Source organism: Fistularia commersonii, chromosome 2 (genome assembly GCF_037954325.1).
Source record: "Fistularia commersonii isolate RoL2024-O1a breed Wild chromosome 2, RoL_Fcom_v1.0, whole genome shotgun sequence".
In the NCBI taxonomy this organism is placed as follows: domain Eukaryota; kingdom Metazoa; phylum Chordata; class Actinopteri; order Syngnathiformes; family Fistulariidae; genus Fistularia; species Fistularia commersonii.
In genome coordinates this window covers 21,857,679-21,864,321 of record NC_141285.1, presented here as the reverse complement: position 1 = coordinate 21,864,321, position 6,643 = coordinate 21,857,679, and positions in this window count along the sequence as shown.

Genomic DNA, 6,643 nt, shown 5'->3' with positions numbered 1-6,643 from the left:
AGTGACATTTGAATTAATGAACGGTGGGCGAGTGCTATCTTAATCCCCCAAACAAACAGTGCACGGCGCCTCCGCGTGCTGGCGCCGGGGCCTGCGGGCCAGCGGCGCCGCAGAGGATTACAGCAGGGAAATCAAAAGATGGCACGTTTGCACATTGCCCGCTGACATCGTCACACCAAGAACACACACCGCAGAGTTAAGCCAATTGACCATTTACACGGCTCTCAGATGCTCCATCTAACCTCTCCACGCTCACAAGCGGCTCACACTCCGCTCTGATTGTATGTGTGTGTATGTGTGTGTGTGTGTGTGTGTGTGTGTGTGTGTGTGTGTGTGTGTATGAAGGGATGGTGTATTTACATCAACACAGACATTTGATTTTGGATGAAAGCAGCATTTTACTGCGGCGGCTCTGAAAGGGATTGAAAGCGATTCAGTGCTGACCTGCATCTGAGGCGCATTCAGAGCATCATGAAGATGATCATGATGGAGATCAAGTTGCTGCTGCAGCTAAGATGATGAGGATGATGATGATGAAGAAGATGAAGATGAAGCTGAAGATGAAGATAATGAAGATAATGAAGATAATGAAGATAATGAAGATGAAGATGAAGATGAAGATGAAGATGAAGATGAAGATGACAATGATGATGATGATGATGATGATGATGATGGTCAGGATGTTGGTGATGATGATGAAGATGATGACAATTATGTGGTCATGACTACGATGATGTCACAATGCTGCTGCTGCTGCTGCTGCTGGTGATGAAGATGAAGATGAGGATGAAGATGATGATGGTCAGGATGATGATGAAGATGAAGATGAAGATGAAGATGAAGATGAAGATGAAGATGAGGATGAGGATGATGATGGATATGATGAAGATGACGGTCAGGATGTCGGTGAAGATGATGATTATGATGATGTCAGTAATGATGTTCTTGATGATTATGATGATGATGATGAAGAAAATGATGTTGTTGATGATGATGATGAAGATGATGATGGTCATGACTACGATGATGTTACAATGCAGCTGCTGCTGGCGCTGATGATGATGGAGATGGTCATGATGGTGATGTTGCTGATGATGAAAATGACAAGATGAAGATGACGGTCAGGACGTTGTTGAAGATGATGAAGGTGATGACGATTATGATGGTGATTAAGATGAAGATAATGATGATGAAAATGATGAAGAAGATGATGATGATGGTGAAGAAGATGATTGTAATGATGAAGATCATAAGTATGAACGATGATAATGGTCATGATGGTTGATGGTAGTGGTGATGATGAACGATGATGATGATGGTCATGAAGGTAATTATTATTATCATTATTATTATTATTATTATTTATTTATTTATTCATTTATTATTGTTATGTTTTACTTGAAACTCTGGCACAACAATTTCCTTTGGGATAAATTAAGTTGTTATTCTTATTCTTATTCTTATTCTTAATGATGTTGCTGATGATGATGATGAAAGTGATGATGATGATGTTTCTTCTGCTGCTGCTCCGGCTGATGATGAAGGTGATGATGATGCTGGTGCTCGCTGTTCCGGTTGGACTGAGTGGAGGACTGGGAGCCTCGCAGGCTTTAATTATGCATATGCCTGGGGTGAGGGGGTGAGGGAGTGAGGGGGCGAGGTGGGGCGAGGTGGGGCGGGCACCTCGGGACAGGGTCCGTTTTTAAAGAGGTGCTTTAGAGATGCTCCTCAGCCGACTCATGTACGGGAAACTTATTAAATATAGAAAAAGTGGTAGGACAAAACATCGGGCTCCAGCTGAGAGCCCCCGGGGCCTCCGGTTATTACCCGGCGAGCCGCATCTCACACGCACGTCCTCTGCGGATCCTACCAGTGAATGGCGAGGCCGGAGCGGACGCCGCCGGAGCTCTTCTCGCGGCTGCACGGCTCCCCGTCCGTGCAGGATCTAAGAATATCAGCGCACAAGCCCTACTGTATGTTTGTGTTCGTGCCGGCCGGCGGTCGCCGACTTATATCATGCACAGGCTTTTCAAATATTAATCTGAAAGACACCCATTCGGTAATTTGCTCTGAAAGTGCATTTTCCTCCGGGCCCCGTCAGGCAAAGCCCCCCCCCCCCTTCTCCCCGCCCGGGACTGCAAAGCGACGCCGGCGATTTTAGATAAAGGTCGCTTACACTCCCGTGAACCCGCAGTCGGGCCGGGGCCGTGACGAGGACATGAGAGTGGGTACAAAGCCGGGAGATGAAAAGGAAGCCGCGGCTGGCGGCGTGCAACGCGCTGGCGTTTCCCCGTCTCCCCCCCTACCCTCTGTTTTCGGTTTTAATGGCGGAGTCGGGGCCCGTCCGCCGCCGGCGTTCACTGTCCATTTACAGCGAAACCTTCTCGCCGCTCTTCCTCCCCCTCCCTGCCCTCGTCTCCACAATAGGGGAGTTAAATTCTAAAAGGCCGCGCTCCAACGGACACCATTTATGCTCTCCTCCTCCCCTTCAACCACCCGACATACAAACACACACACACACACACACACAAGTCAGTCAGTGAATCTCCTGGTATCAGTTCTGAAACATTAAGCAGGGAGCGGGGGGTTCCATTACACCCGCCACCGTCTGAAGCCTCGATCTAGCACTAAATGGAGAAGCCGCTCCTGTGTTCCAACATCATTTGACTTTCACGCCATGAAACTTTCATGAGCGTGTCCTTGTGTGCTTGTGTGTGGGTGTGTGTGTGTGTGTGTTTGTATCTCTGCAGACATTCACAAAACATGGAGTCAAACAAAGGTACCATTGACACTGTGGTTTGACGCCAAGAATCGCCGCCAACTGGAACCCGTGGCTGGCGGCGGCGGCGGCAGAAGACCTAGATGTGTGTCGCCGGTCCCTCCATTTGAAACGAGGTGGAATTCAGAAGAAAGCAGATCCTCCCAGACCTTCCACGCTGAGCTTCTCCTCCTCCTGGCCTCCCAGCTTCCTGCTTCGACATACAGTTCGAGATTCATCCGCTAGATGGCAGCAGAGGAGCGTGTGTGGATCTTCTCCGGCTCCAGCGTGGGTCTCTCTGCACCTGCTCCCACCCCCCACCTTCCCCCCGGTCGCGGGGCCCCGGGGGGCCCGGCGTTCACGGTAATCCATCCCATAGCGCGGTAAATGGAGGTTAAATTGATAAGGGCGGGCCTCCGTGGATCTGCGGACTGTTAGTTAAGTGCATAAGGAGGGTGATGCTCTTTATGAACACATTAGGGCCGATCACCCCCCCACGCGGGTTAAATACACGGCTGATGAGCCGGTGCGTTTAGGGCCCGTCGATAAACCCAGCTTTGCAGTTCGGATTTCACCTTTAACCCGTGCGTTTTTTTTAATTGTTTTTTTTTTTTTTTGCATGAACGTAGATTGTCAGTAAAACTTGACGATTTGATTTATCTCCGTGTGTTTACTTGTTTCTTTTTCCCCCCTCTACCCCTGCGTGGGCTGAAGCGTCCACCCGCGTATCGGTGCCAAAGGCCGGTGCGGGAGCTCCGGCGAGCGGGACAAGCGCGTTTCGTCCCCCGGGAGACAAGCACCGACACCTGGGGAGAGCGACGTGGGACCGACGTGACGTGGTATGTTTGCTTTAAATTAAATGTCATTTTATTTTATTTTATTCTTATTTTATTTTATTTTATTTTATTTTATTTTATTTTATCCCGTCCTGCACTGCGTGTATCATGGTAAACTTTTTTTTTTTGCATACCATCCTCGTCCCCAACAAAAAGAAAACAAAGCAAAGAAAAACAAACATTTATTGTTTATTTGTGTCATTTTGGACCCCGCACGACCGTGCACATGTGCCGGTGCGCGTCGCCGCGCCTCGCCGAGCACGAAGGGCCTGAGAACGGCGGCGCGGCGCGCAGGTGCCGCAGCTCCGTCTAAGCCGCTCAGCCCCTCTGTCCACTCGGTGTGCACCGGGCGAGAGATCACAGCAAGCCCCCGCACACACACACACACACACACACACACACGCACACACACACACGCACGGACTCCATGTGGGCCAGTGTATACGCGTGCATGTGATACGAGGGGTGGGTGGTGGTCGTGTCCGCTCGAGTAAACCCGTGGGTGGAGCCGGGGTTGCTTTCATGTCACGCTTGTTTTTTTTTAAGGTCGCACACGCACACGCACGCAAATGCACGCACACATGCACCCTATCCACCTTTCACGCAGCAGCCGAATCAACACCAATTTGGCAACCTCGAACCCGCATGCGATAGTATGTATGTATGTGTGTGTGTGTGTGTGTGTGTGTGTGTGTGTGTGTGTGTGTGTGTGTGTGTGTGCAGGAAGTGTCAGGGTCAGGAAACGGCAAGTGGAGAAGATATGCGTTTTTTGGTTGTTGTTTTTTTTTTGTGTTTTTTTTTCGCGGACGCGCAGGTTCGTTGCTTTACCTCCTGCTTGGACTACATTTCCCATCATGCCCCGAGGGCCGACCCCGGAAGTTGGAACCCGGAAGCTGGAACCCGGAAGTCGGAACCCGGGTGCCCCACGCTTTGGTTATTTGCCCGGCAACTTTTCACCTCGGCTTCGCCCGTGGATCTAAAACCCGGAGATGACCCAACACTACCAGGAGGAAGAGGAGGATAAAAAGGAAGAGGAGGAGCTCCTCTGCTACTGTATGACCTCCTCTTCCTCCTGGCGCCCTGTTGTTGCGCTGACAGCCTTTTCCTCACTTAACTTTGAAATCCAGTTTGGGAAAGAAAGGACAGGATAAGAAGAAGCAAAATCTCGGATCCTAACGCGAGATCTCGCCCCCCTGCAAACCCCAAACACAAGCACAACTATTGGAAATAATGGGAGGAAGTTGTTTTGATGAACACCACAAAAAAAAGAAAAGAAAAATAAGTTAAGAGCAGCCAGATGTGGGGGGGGGGGGTGAAGGTGGAGATGGAGGGAAGGATGGTAGGATGAAATAAACAAAAAGAAAAGAGAAGGCTTGAGTCTCCTTTGTCGTCGCACTTGTCTCACATTCTCGTTTACTCTCATGAAAGTATCACACACAGAGATTTACTCCTCGCTAAGTTCCTTTGTCTTGTGATCCATATTTGAGTTGACAGATCACGAACACGAACCCCTCCCACTGTGAGTGACCCCCCACCCACCCGGCCGGCAGCTGACGGACTCACACTTCTTCTCCTCCTCCTCCTTCTTTTTCCTCTCCTAACGCAACAGCAGCCACCCTGGCCTTGCGTGTTTATTACAAAATAAAACAGTGTGATGGAGAATCGGGACTTTTTTACGCATTTTTCTTTTAAAAAGTGCGTGCACCCACACGTTTCGACTCACTCTCCCACACTCTCTCCTGTGGGCCCACTCGTGTTTTCATTTCTCGCACACACACACCGGTCCACAGAAAGGAAAAAAAAAACTATTTTTTTCTCGCAAAAATAAAAAATATTCCTTCTTTCTTTGTTTTGATTTAATCTCAATGTCAGCCCAGGAAGTAGTCGCAAGCGTGAAAATGCGTGGGACGTGCTGTCGGCCCTCTGCCCCCGCTGTCCACGCGGTTTAAGACGGTATACAATAATATAAATTATGATAAAAAAAAGTTTGTTTTTTTTGTGGGTAAGCTTGGGGGAAAGGAGCAGGGGGGGTTGTCTCGGGCGTGTTTCGCCCGCGTCGTGGCCTCTGTCACGGACACACAAGCACACGCGTGAGATTTCCGTGCGTAAAGGATGTTGGATCGTGCGTAAAGGACAAAAACGCCCAAACAAATTCTACCAGTATGAAAGATACTTTAAATAAGATAAATTATTCTAAACGAAGGCCGATTCGGAGACGTGTCGGCCGATCAAGTCACGACACGCGTGGAGACAGCGGGTTATATCACCTCCCCCAATAAAAAAAAAAACGCTGCGCGTAAAAAGACAACAACAACCTCTCGGATCGATCGAATGGCGCGCTCCCCGTTCCCGCCTCTTCGCACGCACACGCATGAACGCCGTGCACCGAAACCCCACAGATACCGGTGACACGGTGGGTGGAAAACCACACACACACACACAAAAGTTCCGGTTCACGACAAAAGTGACACACTTGTTGTTCACGTCTCTCATTCAGAAAACTCTGGTGGATGTGTCTATGTGTGTGTGTGTGTGTGTGTGTGTGTGTGTGTGGAGGGGGGTTTGCCATGTGATATTCACACGCACACGCACACACACATACATACACACAGCATGATAACGATTACTTTTTTCGTGCAACCGTCCCGATCCCTTCTGTCCGTGCTTGCAGAACGAAGACGCCATTTTTCTTTTTTTTCTTTTTTTTACACGGGTGGAGGTGTGTGTGTGGGTGTGGATAATTCACCCCAAAAAAACTCGTCCTGCAACAGTGTCCTGCAGCAAACCCGCTCCGGTCCTGCAACATAATTGCTCGGGGATTTAGATTTAGGAAAGAGGCTGCAGGAGAGAAAGCCCCCTTTTTCACGGGGTTGTGGGGGGGCGTGGGGGGGTTCTCGTCCGGGGGAAGAAAAGGTCTTTTCAGCGGGGCCACAATGGGAGACCGGGGCAGAGGAGGAGTCCCATCGTGATTAGCCCATTTAATGGCGCGTTTACTTAATTTCTGCATTCACGGCGGAGCGTAAACAAAAGGGGGAAGCAGCACTCGCGG